The sequence below is a fragment of the Ovis canadensis genome, chromosome 16 (assembly GCF_042477335.2).
Source record: "Ovis canadensis isolate MfBH-ARS-UI-01 breed Bighorn chromosome 16, ARS-UI_OviCan_v2, whole genome shotgun sequence".
Taxonomy (NCBI): Eukaryota; Metazoa; Chordata; class Mammalia; order Artiodactyla; family Bovidae; genus Ovis; species Ovis canadensis.
This window is the reverse complement of record NC_091260.1, coordinates 55551448-55568447: the sequence shown is the minus strand read 5'-3', so window position 1 is coordinate 55568447 and position 17000 is coordinate 55551448. Positions and strand designations below refer to the sequence as shown.

The following is a 17000-nucleotide window of genomic DNA, read 5'->3' as shown; positions in this document are numbered from 1 at the left end:
ACCGGGTGGGCATTGCAAGGAGACACCCCGCCCTGCTCAACCCCTTCTAAGAAAGAGGCCCATTTGCTTGGCTTGGAACTTGGGCTGAGGGGCAGATGTCAGATTTGGCCAAGAACTAGGGGCCCAAAGCCCTGCTCTCAGGGAACAAAGGCCAATGCATGCCATCATCTTTGCACTTGACCTCTGCCTTTTTACAACTGGCAGTATCTCCCAGACAGGAGTTTATACCCTCCTCTGGAGCCCAGATATCCAACCCACGGAACACTTCTGGATCTCCTGTAGGACAGCCGGGGCTTATGCTTGTAGTCCCATAGGGCCGCATCTGTGTGTATGAGCCTTTTTTATATAAAGTGTACGCTTACCTTTATAAATATAATTATATAACTATAAAATTTGCTGCATATGCTGCTTTGTGTCATAATAATAGTAAAGTCTATTCAGAATAAAATTAGTATTACTTAGAGACTTATAGGAAAAATGTTATTTCAAATTTCAGTTCATATACATAACTTTTGCAAAGTACATGTGATCAATATAAGACATTCAAGCATAAAAAATTACTTTTAGATTAAAATATGTGGGGGAAGTTGAATGGAATTGAGTTCCTGACAAAGGACTGGTATAAAATTTCTGGCTGTTAAAATGATCTCGTTCATATATTTTTAGATGAGGTATTGTGGCTATTGAACTGCTACTGTATTAGAATTCTATTAGAAAAAATTTAGAGTGATTTGATAGTTTGTTTTACTGTTAATATTTACAGTTGGCCAGAAGTTACATTATTTTCAATAACTCAAACTTATAGTAAAATATTTTTTTAAACTTTTTACTTAATATTGGAGTATAGCCAGTGAACAATGTTGTGATAGCTTCAGGTGAACAGTGAAGGGATTCAGCCATACTTATGCATGTATCTGTTCTCCCCGCTAACTCCCTCCCATCCAGGCTGCCACATAACATTAAGCAGAGTTTCCTGTCTTATACATTAGGACTTTACTGGTTATCCATTTTAAATATAGCAGTGTGGTACTTTTAACCACTAACAATGCGCAGAATTTTTTTTAGTATCATTTTGATTAACGTGCAGGCAAAAATTTGAGGTGCCTGGAAGACTAATGTGTACATATACCACTCATACTGTAGAACTTTAACTAACATGTTATGCTCTGAGGCTCCAGTTCATCCCTAAATTCCTCAGTTAGGGCACTTTTGCAGCTGGCATTAGATTTCCGAGAAATCTAGTCCAGGTAGCTCTGTACCAAGCCCAGGTTGTCTTCATTGCACACTCATTCCTCTAATGTGAGTGAAGAAAATGTCAGATTGGCAGGTTTCCAGTTTCAGTGTCTCCTGAAAACAATATATTCATCAAAACTAAAACACACAGACCCAGCTGAGTCTAATTCTCTTATTTCTCTAACTCTATAATATGGTTTTGGGCTTTCTCGGGTGGCACTAGTGGTAAAGAATTTGCTTGCCAATGCAGGAGACACAAAAGAGGCCAGTTCCATCCTGGGTCAGGAAGATCCTCTGGAGAAGGGCATGGCAACCCACTCCAGTATTCTTGCCTGATTCCCACAGACAGAGGAGCCTGGTGGGCCACAGTCCACATGGTTGCGAAGAGTCGGACACTACTGAAGCAACTTAGGTCACCTGCACACATAATATGGTTTTACTAATGATACATTCAGTTGACCAGACCACCTGACCTCCCTCTTGAGAAATTGTATGCAGGTCAAGAAGCAACAGTGAGAACTGGACATGGAACAACAGACTGGTTCCAAATAGGAAAAGGAGTACATCAAGGCTGTATATTGTCGCCCTGTTTATTTAACTTCTATGCAGAGTACATCATGAGAAACACTGGGCTGTATGAAGCACAAGTTGGAATTAAAATTGCCGGGAGAAATATCAATAACCTCAGATATGCAGATGACACCACCCTTATGACAGAAAGCGAAGAAGAACTAAAGAGCCTCTTGATGAAAGTGGAAGAGGAGAGGGAAAATGTTGGCTTAAATTCAACATTCAGAAAACTAAGATCATGGCCTCTGGTCCCATCACTTCCTGGGAAACAGATGGGGAAACAAAAGAGACAGTGACAGACTTCATTTTTTTGAGCTCCAAAATCACTGCAGATGGTGATTGCAGCCATGAAATTAAAAGATGCTTACTCCTTAGAAGAAAAGTTATGACCAACCTAGACACCATATTAAAAAACAGAGACATTACTTTGCCAATAAAAGTCTATCTAGTCAAAGTTATGGTTTTTCCAGTAGTCATATATGGATGTGAGAGTTGGACTATAAGGAAAGCTGAATACTGAAGAATTGATGCTTCTGAACTGTGGTGTTGGAGAAGACTCTTGAGAGTCCCTTGGACCACAAAGAGATCCAACCAGTCCATCCTAAAAGAAATCAGTCCTAAATATTCATTGGAAGGACTGATGCTGCAGCTGAAACTCCAATACTTTGGCCACCTCATGTGAAGAACTGACTCAGTGGAAAAGACCCTGATGCTGGGGAAAATTGAAGGCTGGAGAAGAAGGGGATGACAGAGGAGGAGATGGTTGGATGGCATCACTTACTCGGTGACACAAGTTTGAGTAAACTCCGGGAGTTGTGATAGACAGGGAGGCTTGGTATGCTGCAGTCCATGGGGTCGCAAAGAGTCAGACATGATGGAGCGACTGAACTGAACTGAACTGAAGCATAGTAGTTATGCTAGTATTCCAATTATTAATGTAGATTTAAGCGGGTTTACTTTTTTCCTAAAAACAATGAGTAGTATATTAGTATTGGGGACTACATCTAATCCCACTCATGCACCATTTCATATCTCCTTACTTCCCCTGTCTCTCATTCCAGCCACTGCCATGACAACCAGTTTCTACACATATTCTGACCCACTTTTTGCAAGCGCACACCTTGCTTTCTGCCCTGGGAATTCTCTGTTGACACCACAAACTGAGACACTAAAGGAATCTGTTCCATGCTAAACCCTATTCAATCCAGAAATGCAGGTGATTTGTTCCAGGAGTTGCATCTTTGACAAATCCATGATTGGAGCCTATGGCTAAGTGTTCCTGCCTTTCTTCCCCAGGAGAGAAGATCCTGAGATACATTTCATAGGGTTTCTAGGATGATCTCATGAACTGGTGGCCAACTTGATAATGCTTTCTGATAATTAATCCTCCTTCTTTCTCTCCTTGCTGCCCCCAAATTCTGTACTCAGGAAAAACACTCCTCCTCCAAAATATTTGCATATAAAACACAGGTAAAATGAGTTACAATTCTAAAAATCAAGGCTACCAGCTTGTTTTTCTAGTTCAACCATGTGCCCCTCAAACACCTCCTTTTGCCATTCCCATCTTCTGTTTTGCTGATAGTCATTATTCATTCATCCATTCTTATTTTCTGCAAGGATTGATGGCTTGCCTACTATATGCTAATGACAGCGATACAATGATGAACATAACCCTTGTTTCCTTCAGTGAGGACTTTGTCTCCAGATTCTCAAAAAAGACTGGTAGGGGACTCTGAACACATTTTTCTGAAGTCTGAAATCACAGGAAAAAGCTATTTCACTGGCTGGATAATGGATGATGAGAAGGAATATTAGAACTCAAACAATGAGAGCAAAGAAAGAAGAAGACACTGGAAAGTGTCTCAAGCAATAGAGTGTCAGACATTCAGAGGTAAAGCAGTGTATAGTTTACTGCAGGGATGAAAGGCCTAAATGAAAACTGCATCTCCAGACCACACAGAGAAGTAAATGGTGTCTCCATCCTGTGTGGAGCTCAACCGGAAAACAGAGGTGTTGCTTAGCTGTGGGGTGAAGGGCCTCAGAGAGTGGGTGGTGGGTATTGGAAAACAGCAAACTATTAAGTGGAAGAAGCCCAGCTTGAGCAGTAAACTGCTGCTTAAACAGGTTTACGTGGAATGTGATTGTATGTCTTTTTAACAGCCTCTAAAAGTCTTTTTTTAAAGCCTTTTCGGAAGTAGTTTCCTCTTTTCCTGTTGTACTGTCAGTTGGCAGATGCCTCTGGGAAAGGGGGCTCTGCATTCTAAAAGGCTCTTAAATAATGCTGGTTAAAAATTACTTTAAAAGCTATCTGCCGGATAGCACCTTGCCCTCTTCCTCTTACCCTCCCCAGTGACTTTCTCTTTCCTGAACCCTATCTGATTTGCCAATTACCTTCTTCAGAAACCTCTCTCGTTCTCTTGACACCTGTGCTGACAGAACATCCCGTCCTGGCAGGCAGCTGCCAATTCTCATTGGAAAATGATTGCTAAACATTTCAGCGCAAGAAGAGCTCCCCCCTCTGCTCATTGGCACCATAGAAACCACCATTATTCCTCATCCTTATGAATCCCAGCCCTTTTCCTTGTAACTCTCTACCTCTGTGGCCTTCCTGGGTTCTGCAACAGCCATGACAAGGGGAGAGCCCATCTTCAAAAGACAGTGGCTTACCAGAGGATGCTTTGAGAGCCAGAAAGGTGCAGAGAAGGAAGCTGTGCCTTTATGAAAAATCACCGTAACTGGACACCACAGCAGGCTGGGAAAAAGCCCAATACACTGGGCAATGCTGGTGATTTCAGGAACAGATCTTAGGGCCTGCCAAACAACTAAGCCACTTTTGATTTTAACATTTTTCCAGAATTAAATCCTGCAGGCTATTTTCATACATCTTAAGGGGATTAAAATATCATCCATATATATGTGTATATATATATATATATTTTAAAGCATTAATTAAGTTTAGCCCTGACACCCAAGAGTAGTGGTCCCTGACCTGAGCCCTGACCTCCAAGAAGGGATTCCAGATGAGGTTAATGGTTGTTGCACAATCAGATTGGTGTCGCATATTGAATATAGGTCAAAGGATGACTGCTCCCTGCAAAAAAAAAAACAAAAATAACCTTTCTAAGACACGATTTCATATTAGCATAGGACCATATGCTCAGGATCAGAAAGAAATTGTGTTGTATCTAAAAGAAATCACTTTGGGAGAAAATCACATTTGGAGCTAAGGCATTTGGCAATGAAACTGCTTTTCTGTAAGCCTTTATTTACTGATTGCAGATAAATCCTGACCTGAAATTAATGAAAACTGTGAGCGTGTCCTAGTAAAGTTTGGGATGAACTGACAACTTCAAATTATTTTATACTATGACTTTCCTCTTTCTAATTTCAAAATATCTGGCATCAAAAAGTTTGAAGCTTTGATGTAAAAAGCCTTACAGTTCATATTAGCTCATTCATGAAATCCAGAAAGGGATCAAGTCACACATATGATTGATTAGATTTAATTGTTTTTTTATCTAGTTGTGACGATTGAAATTATAATCCTGCTGCTGAGGAGACATTTTACCCAATATTGGATAGATTGGCAAAAATGAAAGCGATAAACTCCTTTCTACTGTATATCTCAAATATTCTTTAGAATAATGTTTGTTGTCAACTTTAATGTGTTTTAATTATAATTACAAGAAAAACACTTTGTTAAGCACCAATCAACTAGTTAGTGATGGTTTACATGATACTTAATTTTTACTGAAAATATTCAATAATTTTTTAAATCCTTTAAATAAAATATCACAAAGAATTAGATATTACATTTACTGAGCTATTAAACTGCTCTGGGTATGAATATTATTCAACCCATTCTTCAATATAGTTCTTACACTGGATCCCTGTAGTAATTTAAAACATTTTAACTTTATTAGTAAAAACATGCCATTAAGAATGCAGTGATTTGTATTGGTGTTTTTCTTTCTGGCTTACTTCACTGTATAATCGGCTCCAGTTTCATCCACCTCATTAGAACTGATTCAAATGTATTCTTTTTAATGGCTGAGTAATACTCCATTGTGTATATGTACCACAGCTTTCTTATCCATTCATCTGCTGATGGACATCTAGGTTGCTTCCATATCCTGGCTATTATAAACAGTGCTGCGATGAACACTGGGGTACACGTGTCTCTTTCAATCCTGGTTTCCTCGGTGTGTATGCCCAGCAGTGGGATTGCTGGGTCATAAGGCAGTTCTATTTCCAGTTTTTTAAGGAATCTCCACACTGTTCTCCATAGTGGCTGTACTAGTTTGCATTCCTACAGTATACTAACACATATATATGGAACTTAGAAAGATGGTAACCCTGTATGCGAGATAGCAAAAGAGACACAGATGTATAGAACAGTCTTTTGAACTCTGTGGGAGAGGGAGAGGGTGAGGGTGGGATGATTTGGGAGAATGGCATTGAAACATGTATAATATCATATAAGAAATGAATCACCGGTCTAGGTTCGAAGCAGGATACAGGATGCTTGGGGCTGGTGCACTGGGTTGACCCAGAGGGATGGTATGGGGAGGGAGGTGGGAAGGGGGTCAGGATTGGGAACACGTGTACACCCATGGTGGATTCATGTTGATGTATGACAAAACCAATACAGTATTGTAAAGTAAAATAAAGTAAAATTTTTTTAAAGAAAGAATGCAGTGAAAGTGATAAGTTTGGAGGAAACATCAATATTCAGGCAATAGAAAATGTAAAACCAAATAGCTTGGGGCCAATTCAGTTCCTCCATGTAAAATAATTCTGGTTAGAGCAAATCAATGTTTTGAAGATGTAGCCTAATCAAACATAACTCTAATAAAGTTAGGTAAATTGAGAGTTCCACATATGGTATGCAGAAAACTCATTACTCATTACAAAACAAGGATTTTAATGTCTCCAGGTCTAAATAAAAGAGTGCTGCCACAAATAAGCAGATTCAGGGAGTGATTAAGGTTAGGAGTCAGTCTTATGTGGGTTCTTATCTATGTGACCTTGTGTAAATCGTTCAATCACTATCCTTTTCCCTCAATGCCCTACTTCTTTAAATTATTGTGAGGATTAAATGAGATGTATTATAAGGTGGTCACACAGTTCTTGGCTCACAATAGGTACTAAATAAGCCTTGGTCACTTTGATTAGTAGTGTTATTTTATGATAGTGATGATGATGCTCAGTCAGTTTAGTCATGTCCGACTCTTTGAGACCCCATGGACTGTAACCTGCCAGGCTCTTCTGTCCATGGGATTCTCCAGGCAAGAATATTGGACTGGTTTGCCATGCCCTCCTCCCAGGGGATCTTCCCCACCCAGGGATTGAGCCCACGTCTCCTGCATCTCCTGCATTGCAGGCAGGTGCTTTACCACTGTGGAGAAGGAAACGGCAACCCACTCCAGTGTTCTTGCCTGGAGAATCCCAGGGATGGGGGAGCCTGGTGGGCTGCCGTCTATGGGGTCGCACAGAGTCGGATATGACTGAAGTGATTTAGCAGCAGCAGCAGCAGCAGCAGCTTTACCACTGAGCCATCAGGGAAGCCCAATGATGATGATATTTGATTATCATTCTATGCAAGTAAAAGCATGACTCCTGAATCCTCCCAGTCACACACACACACACACACACACACACACACACACACACACACAGAAACCAGCCAGTTCTTTTCGTAAAAATAAAATCATTACGTTTGACAAAGAAACTCCACATGGGAACCAGGAGACAAATGACCTAAAACCTGTTTTTTCTGACAGTGAGTATACTATAAAACACAGTTACCATTGTAAAGCGAGGGGTAGGCTTTTTGATTTCTTCAAAATCTTTGCCCTCCTGCACCAGATGTATAAAAAGATTCTACATGTTTGCAAATTCTACCAGATAGCCTACCATATTATTTAAATAATTCATATATGGAAAATTTCAATATATTTTTAAAACTTATAGCTGACATTTTTCTGAAAACTTAAGGTTTAAAAAAAAAAGAAATGAGGCAATTCCTGGGTTTAAGAAGTTTATTTGCAATCTAATGTTTATTTTGTTGATTCAGTTGCACAAAACCATTACAGTAAATCTCTTGGGAAAAAAAATATGTTGTTGCTTTTAATGCAGGAGTCAGCAGTCTAAGGCTCTCGGGCCAAATCCAGCCACTGCCTGTTTCCATATGACCTGAAAGCTAAGAATAGTTTTCATGTTTTTAAATGGTTAAAAAAATCAAAATAATATTTCATAATAATTATATAAAATTCAAATTTCAGTGCCCCTAAAATAAAATTTTATTGCAACAAATCATTAGCATATTATCTATGGCAGCTTTCACACTACAATAACAAGTTGAGTAGCTGCAGCAGAGACTGTGTGCAGCTTACAAAGCCTAAAATCTTTACTATCTGACTCCCTAGAGAAAAAGTCTACCAATTTCTGCTCTAATATAGCAAACCCTGCTACCAAAAAAAAAAAAATTGTATAAGCATCCTCCAACTTAGGAACAGGTTCTATACAAAAAATTCATTTGGAAGTCAGTTGTCCATGAGAACCAAATGATAAATGAGTTTTGTACCCAGCTGGCCCACAAATGCTGATTAACTTACAATTCTTTTAACTGTAAATGGCAATCTACTCCAGTACTATTGCCTGGAAAATCCCATGGACAGAGGAGCCAGGTAGGCTACAGTCCATGGGGTCGCAAAGAGTCAGACACGACTGAGCAACTTCACTATCACTACTAGCTGCCTGAGTTATGAAGTTTAGAAATAGGTGGCCATAAGCCGGCACGATCCCCTGAAGAAGGAAATGCAACCCTTCCAGCATTCTTGCCTGGGAAATTCCATGGACAGAAGGAGCCTGGTGGGTTAGAGTCCATGGGGTAGCAAAAGAGTCTGACACAACTTAGCCACTAAACAACGAAGTTGCAAGAAAGAGGAAGAAAAAATGTCCATATGGGAAATAGATGGGGAAACAGTGGAAACAGTGTCAAGACTTTATTTTTTGGGGGCTCCAAAATCACTGCAGATGGTGACTGCAGCCATGAAATTAAAAGACGCTTACTCCTTGGAAGAAAAGTTATGACCAACCTAGATAGCATATTCAAAAGCAGAGACATTACTTTGCCGACTAAGGTCTGTCTAGTCAAAGCTATGGTTTTTCCAGTAGTCATTTATGGATGTGACAGTTGGTCTGTGAAGAAGGCTGAGCGCCGAAGAATTGATGCTTTTGAACTGTGGTGTTGGAGAAGACTCTTGAGAGTCCCCTGGACTGCAAGGAGATCCAACCAGTCCATTCTGAAGGAGATCAACCCTGGGATTTCTTTGGAAGGAATGATGCTAAAGCTGAAACTCAAGTACTTTGGCCACCTTATGCGAAGAGTTGACTCATTGGAAAAGACTCTGATGCTGGGAGGGATTGGGGGCAGGAGGAGCAGGGGACGACCGAGGATGAGATGGCTGGATGGCATCACGGACTCGATGGACGTGAGTCTGAGTGAACTCCAGGAGATGGTAATGGACAAGCAGGCCTGGTGTGCTGTGATTCATGGGGTTGCAAAGAGTCGGACACGACTGAGCAACCGAACTGAACCTTTTACTGATTGCAAGGCCATAGCTGGATGCACATAGTTCTTTCCAGGTACTGTCATGTTCTTTGAGCAGAAGGACTTTATATTACATATTTTTATATTCCTCACGGTACTTAAGCAAGGACATTTATAAGTGCACAATATATACTTGTTAAATGAAATGGTATCCGTTTATTTCAATGTTATGTGTGCTGAGTAGTCAGTATGGCCTCAATTTCCCCTACTTCTCTGTCTCTTACTAATAGTCATAATTTTCATAAATTTGGATTCTTATGAAAAAAAATTAGTCATTCTGATTTTGAAATCTAGACCAACTTTTGAACGTTTTCCAGTGCAAAACCACATATAATGAGAAATACATTTTACAGCCCAACCAAATGCACATATTCACATATACTTATAACCTAAAAGTTTCATCAAAAAAGAGAACTTTTTGAAATGCAAAACTGTCTTTTCTATTATATTCTGTTCATTTAATTATTTTTCAATGCTCATCAAAATTACTAAATTGGTTTCATGAACAACTAGTGGGGTCACAATCCACAGTTTGAAATGCTGGGTCTGTGGTATTCAGGATAAATTTCTGAATACTCACAAATGAATTGAGTTCTTTCAGGACCATTAATTGAGCACCTTACTAAGGGCCTGGTCCAGACACCATAGGGCTTCCCTGGTAGCTCGGGAAACAACCTACCTGCCAATGCAGGAGACATGGATTCGACCTCTGGGTGGGGAAGATCCACTGGAAAATAAAATGGCAATCCACTCCAGTGTTCTTGCCTGGGAAATCCCATGGACAGAGGAGCCTAACAGGCTGCAGTCTGTAGGATTGCAAAGAGTCAGATGTGACTTCCCAACTGAGCACACACACACCAAACACCCTGCCAGACACAGAGATCTGATCAATACGTCACTCCCCCTCACCTGAAGGACTGGATGTCTAGGTGGGAAGGTAACCAGAGTAAAAAATACGGAGGCTGTACACCACTCAACTCAGCCGGAGGTACACACAGGTTATAGTATTAAGTTCCTAGCAGCAATTAAAGAATTCCCAGTCCAAGGCACAGCTTTGCCTCTATTAAGTTAATATTTTAATTAACTTTGGGTTTAGGACATGGCTTCCTGTTCTGCTATTTAGATAGAGGTAATTATTCCCCAAAATTTAAACCAGTTTTTGAGAGAAGAAAAACTTTAAGATATATTTATCTTAAATACAGATACAAATTGAGTGTAAGTACAGATAATACTGGAATTAGGCATTTAGAAGTTTTTTTGCTTAAGTGGAGAGTCATTTGTATCTTCCATTGTCATTAAAGTTTTTAAGTTCATTTTTATAACCAAATTGCTAAATAATGTTGTTATTATAATACATTTGAAATTGCAGAGCATTTATAATTGTAGAAATACTAACTAGAAATATACTTGCAATATCTTTTTGAGACCATTACTATTTTAAACTTAATTATAATATATTATCCAATGATGCAATTTTATAAGCAGGAAAATTCACAAAAACAAAAAAAGTACACAATACCCAATTGTTGTATTTAAAATTATAGCTAAAAGAAAACTGTACCTGAAAGAGGTTTATCTCACATGCCTTAAAGATTTATAGTTAATTAAAGTAAAACATGGGTTGGTAATTTCAAATGTACTGCAATTTCATCCATTTAACAAAGAACCTATTTCACTGGTATAAATTACAGTTATGAGAAAACACAGGGTATTTTGCATTTTAAAGATTTTATACCCACTCTGATTTATTTTGACGGAAAATTCCAAAATATGTGGCTCCCACTCTTTCCTATCTTTGTGGGCTCCTTAGAGTTAGCCCCACACTCAGTCCATCAGCGTCCAGTCACATCTGCTTCCCAGATGTGCTCAGAACCCTCCTCTTTTCCTCTCTTTCCACCTGCAGAACCTAAGTCTGAACCATCATGTCCTTTTGCCTAAACTATCAGAGAAGCCACGAAACTTGTCTCCCTAATTTCTTTCTCCAGCTCCTGTGAAATCCAGGCTTTACACACAGAAAGAGTCATCTGTAAAATATAACCCAGAACCTGTGACTTGCACTGCTTTGAAAGCTTCAGTGCATCCCACTGCACTTTGCTACCCTCATTGTCTACCACCCCATTCCTTGTACACTGTGTTTCAGGCACATTTAACTTCTTTTTCTCTCCCAACTGTGATACTCAATTTTAGGTGTCAACTTGGCTGGGCTACCATGCCCAGATAGTAAGTCAAACATTACTCTAGATGTTTCTGTGAAGGTGATTTTTTTGGATGAGACTAACTTTTAAGTTGGTGGATGTTGAATAAAGCTGATTACTCTTTGTAAGGTGGGTGGGCCTCATCCAAGCAGCTGAAGGTCTTAAGAGAACAAAGATTGACCCCCTAGCCAAAAGGAATTCTGCCAACACACAGCCTTTGGACTGGAATGGCAGTATTTCCCTGAGTCTCCTAGCCTACTCCATGAGATTTTAGATTCACCAAATCTTCACAACTGCATAAACCAATTCCTTGAAAGAAATCCAGATGGATAGGTAGGTACATATCCTGCTGGATCTGTTTCTTTGAGAAGCCGGACTCATCTACCAAACATACCAAGCCTTTTCTCACTGTAACATCAATACCTAAGCACTGAAACACCTTTGCTCTTAGTGTTCTCCATCTCTGAAACTACCTCCCCAGGCTCACCATATAACTGCTTCCTTTATAGTGTTCATGTTTTACCGTGGAGTAGCTTACCCAGATACTCCATCATCTCATCTCATTTCATTTCCTTCATGGAAATTCTCATGTTAAAATGATCTGTATTCATTTGTTTGCTTATATTTTCTTTTTTTTTACTTGTTTTATATACTTTTAATATTGGTTGATGTTTTAAGAATGATTATGTGTCCTGAAATTAGGTCAATTTCCCTGTATACTTAAATTGTCATGTTTCTGATGTATGTGGTATAAGTGTTTTTTTTTCTTTTTCTAACTTTTTATTTTATATTGGAGTATAGTTGATTAGTTGAGGCTTCCCTGGTGGCTCAGAAGGTAAAGAATCTGCCTGCAATGCAAGATTCCTGGATTTGATCCCTGGGTGGGGAAGATCCCATGGAGAAGGGAATGGCTACCCTAGTATTCTTGCCTGGAGAATTCCATGGACAGAGGAGTCTGGAAAGCTATAGTCCATGGGGTTGCAAAGAACCAGACACAACTGAGCAACTAACCCTTTCACTTACATAGTTCATTACCAATATTGTATTAGTTTCAGGTGTGCAACAAAGAGATTCAGTTATATAGATACATATATCTATTCTTTCTCAAGTTCTTTCCCCCTTTAGGTTATATTTTGTTTCTCTCTGACTGATTCTGTGAGGGAAGATGCCTATCTTGTTCCCTGTTAAGTCTCCAGCATTAGAACAATGCCTGGGAAATAGTAAGCATTCAATAAGTATTTATTGAGTAAATGAATGAACAAATTAATAAAGAAAACATTTTTGTTAAAGTTCAAATTACTTCCTAAACACTCTGTCCAGCCTCAGAATCTGTTTAGCCCAGGAGGTCATTCTCCACCTAGAATTCATATAATGATATAGTGCTGTGCTGTGCTTAGTCGCTCAGCCATGTCTGACCCTTTGTGACCCCATGGACTTTAGCCCGCCAGGCTCCTCTGTCCTTGGATATTCTCCAGGCAAGAACATTGGGATGGGTTGCCATGCCCTCTTCCAGGGGATCTTCCCAACCCAGGTATTGAACCCAGGCCTCCCACATTGCAGGCAGATTCTTTACCAACTGAGCCACTGGGGAGCCCAAGAATACTGGAGTGAGTATCCTATCCCTCTCCTGGGGATCTTTCCCACCCAGGAATCAAATCTGGGTCTCCTTCATTGCAGGCAGATTCTTTACCAGCTGAGCTACCAGGGAAGCAATGCCTGGGAAATAGTAAGCATTCAGTAAGTATTTATTGAGTAAATGAATGAACAAATTAATAGAGAAAACATTTTTGTTAAAGTTCAAATTAATTCCTAAGCACTCTCTGTCAAGCCTCAGAATCTGTTTAGCCCAGGAGGTCATTCTCCACCCAGAATCCATATGATGAAATAATGAAATAGAAAGCTGGTTAAATATCTCATGAAAAAGTAGCAGCTCCCCTGTTAGTTTCCACACATAATTGTGGTACTTAAGCCTTAAATAGGAAACCTCAGACATATGCTAAAATTGCCCTAGATCTATCTTTCTTTTTTTCATAGTGGAGTCTAATAAATCTAATTAAATCAGAGTGAGACCATTATTATTCCTTTGTAAACTTCCATGATTAAAAGGAGTTCTTTATACTTCCTATGACAAATCATTCCTATTGGAGAACACCAGAGGGACTTGTCAGGGTGTAGACCTAGTATCAAAGATTCTACCTACTGACTAGTTTCTTTTTTCTTTTTTGAATTAATGAGACAATATTGTCCATATTGCCAGACTTAAAGTCAGTGCTGATTTTTTTATCATGAAAACTCAGAAAGTAGGGCCACCTCCAACAGATATGCCATTTTAAATTGTTCCGGATATTTTAACTTCATAAATACCTTCCAGCACAGTCTTTGGATCTCACCCTATCACGAAGAGTTAATGTAGTTAATTAACATGAGGATGACCAAATTCCCTAATCATTTATTTGCTCATCTGTTCATTCATTTTATTGTGAAGCATTGCTAAGCACCATGTACTGAACTGGAAAGTATATATCAGTGGATAAAAGAGAGTCCCTGTCCTTGACAACTTTATAATATAGAGGAAGCAAAAAGGGGTAAAATACATAATTCAATATATAGATATGTTATTTAAAAACTATAATATGTGCTATGAAGAAAATAGGCCCAGGTTAAAGGACAGAGAATAACTGAGGGGACATACACTCTGATAGTGAAGTCATGAAAGGCCTCTGGAAGTAGTGATGCTTTATTCCCTAACCTGAAGGATGAAAAGAAGGAAGCCCAGAGAGAATAGTGTGGGGAGATGGAGATCGATGAGGGTACCAGCAAGAAGGTAATCTGAAGATCTGAAGGGAGTACTGTGCCTGATCAAGTTTAAGAACTGAAGGGATCTTTTTCTGGGAAACATCATCCTTAAAATCATCTGGATTTTTTCTCTTTTTTTGCGTTAGCCTCAGGCTAAGATATGCCTCCTAGCCTGAATTCTCACCCTATCCTGGGCAGGCAGTGTGCATGGGGGAAACATTTAAATGGAAACCATGTAGTTTGTCACGCAAATTGAATCTCTTGAACAGAATTCGATTTAATAGATGTCCTGGTTGATCATTATGCAAGCACAGCCTGGCTGCACTTTGACGAAGTCCTTTGTCAACTTCAGCGACTCTGTCCCCAGTCACTCCCTCCTCCCTAGACAAGCTCTTTAGCTCACAGCCGGAACTCTTTAGAAAGGAAACACTTCTGACTGGATGAACTGAAGCAACAGTTTTTTCCTTACATACCTATAGCGTTGATTATGTAAGCCAAAGTCAGAAACCTACTGTTGGTCGTACACTCAGCCCGCATACATTTAGGTCATGTGAAATCAACTTTAATTCCGATGCAGGAAGGGGGACCCCCTCCAGGGCCCAAGTGGGCCCTTGTCTAGCACTCAGAAATGAATTGTCCAAGGAGACACACGTACTGACAAGGCAAGAGACTTTATCGGGAAGGGGTCCCCCATGGGGAGAGCAGGGGGCTACAGGAACACAGAAGAACTGCTCTGTCTCATGGCTCGAAGTTTGGGGTTTTATGGTAAGGGGGTTAGTTTCCGGTTTTTACTGGCCAATCACTTGACTTGGGGTCCTTCCTGGTGACACTCACGTTACTCAGCCAGGATGGATTCCAGTGAGGATTCTAGAAGGTTAGTAGGACATGTGGACGGGCGTCTCCTCTTTCCTTGTGACTTTTCCCAAATCCTTCCGGTTGGTGATAGCATGTTAGTTATCAGTTCCTTAACAGGACCTCCTGTTATAACTTATGCAAGTGGTTACTATAGTGCCTAACCAGGGTGGGAAGTTCCCCTAACAATCCTATTCTGAAAAAAATGAACCCAAAACATCTCCAAGGCATAGACTCTGGGAATTAAGTGGAAAAGGTCCTCTAGATTTTTAGAAAAATTTAGCTCATTGATGAAGACTTTACCTTCTTGAATTATTATTGACTTGCAATAGACACACTTGAGAGAAGACGATCGTCAAAGACTAATGACCTGTGAAAGGAACTGGAAGGAATCAGAAAGCTCGAGTGAGTCATGATAGGATTTGATGACTATGTGCCATCTTGCACTTTGTTTTATTCTTTATTTGTTCATCTATAAAATAGAATAAATTCCATTTATCTGATGAAAACCTTGAGTTAACAGATTCAGGAATGTTAATCACCTGATCATTGTGAATGTTTGTTGTTTGATATATTGGAAGAGAGTTATTAAGGAAAGACAGGTTGATGTGATAGGGAATGCTTGCATTATAGAGATTTATAAAACTAACCATTAAGCTTCCAACTTGGCCAGTACTAGTTATGAGTCTTTGAGACAGGTGGCTCCTCAAATTCTTTAAACTTCAGTTTGTTCATCTATAAAAATAGAGATCACAACTGCTAGATTTTTGTATGAATTATATGTGAAACCATATGCAAAACCATCAAGGATGCTTTCTCTCAGATAGTAACCTTTCAGTATATGTAATTTGCCTTTCTTTTACCTATTTGCATTTTCAAAAAAAACTAAGAGTTCTTGGGTTGGCCAAAAAGTTTGTTCAGGTTGTTCCATAAATGTTATGGAAAGACCCAAATGAGGACTTTCTAGTCAACCCATACCTTTTCCTGTTGTATTTTTAAGAATAGAAACGTCTTTCCAGACCAGACCTTTTATAAAACTCCTTACAAGAGAAATAAGTCTTAAAATGACCCAAGTAACTTTTTTGGATAGGAATATTCACTACTTCTAAGGATGTTTTAATGTTTGAAATATATAGCTTTTGATATATACAGTGACCAGACTCTGACATCAAGCGAACTTTCTTTAAAACCAATTTTTCCTTACTCTAAGGAGGTAATCCTGCAATCTTGTAAAAGTGATCCATATATTAATAGATATGAAACAGCCCTGCACATAAATCAGAGAGCAACAATTAGATATGTCCCTTATTTTTTCCATTGTTATTCATGTCAAACTTGATGCATTCTTACTTTGCCTGGGATAATGCTACAGAAAGTTTTTTAATTAAAAAAATTGCAGAAGAGTACGTTAAATTGGGCTTAACATGAAAGTGTTTTCTTTTGATGACTCAGATAATAATATAGTAAGAATCACCTCCTGGGTGCCAAGTTCAATGCTAGGGCTTTAGTACACTTTATCTCACTTAATCTTCTCAATATTTATAAGATATAAATATATAAATATTTAGATTCATTATACAATTACATAAAATTGAGATACAAAGAAGTTAAGAAACTCAAGGTAGGACAATTAATTGATGATGGTTTTATAACTGAAATCAGAATAATTCCACATAGCCTCTATTCATTAACTGTACCTAGCAAAAATTAAAATTAATCCAATCTAATATAAATTTTAG

General features: G+C 39.1%; 1 protein-coding gene across 5 annotated transcripts in view; it reads left to right on the top strand.

Annotated features, from left to right (window-relative positions):
- Positions 1-17000, top strand: part of CDH6 (cadherin 6) — a 146953-nt gene that overhangs the window by 21812 nt on the left and 108141 nt on the right. The window lies entirely within an intron of this gene.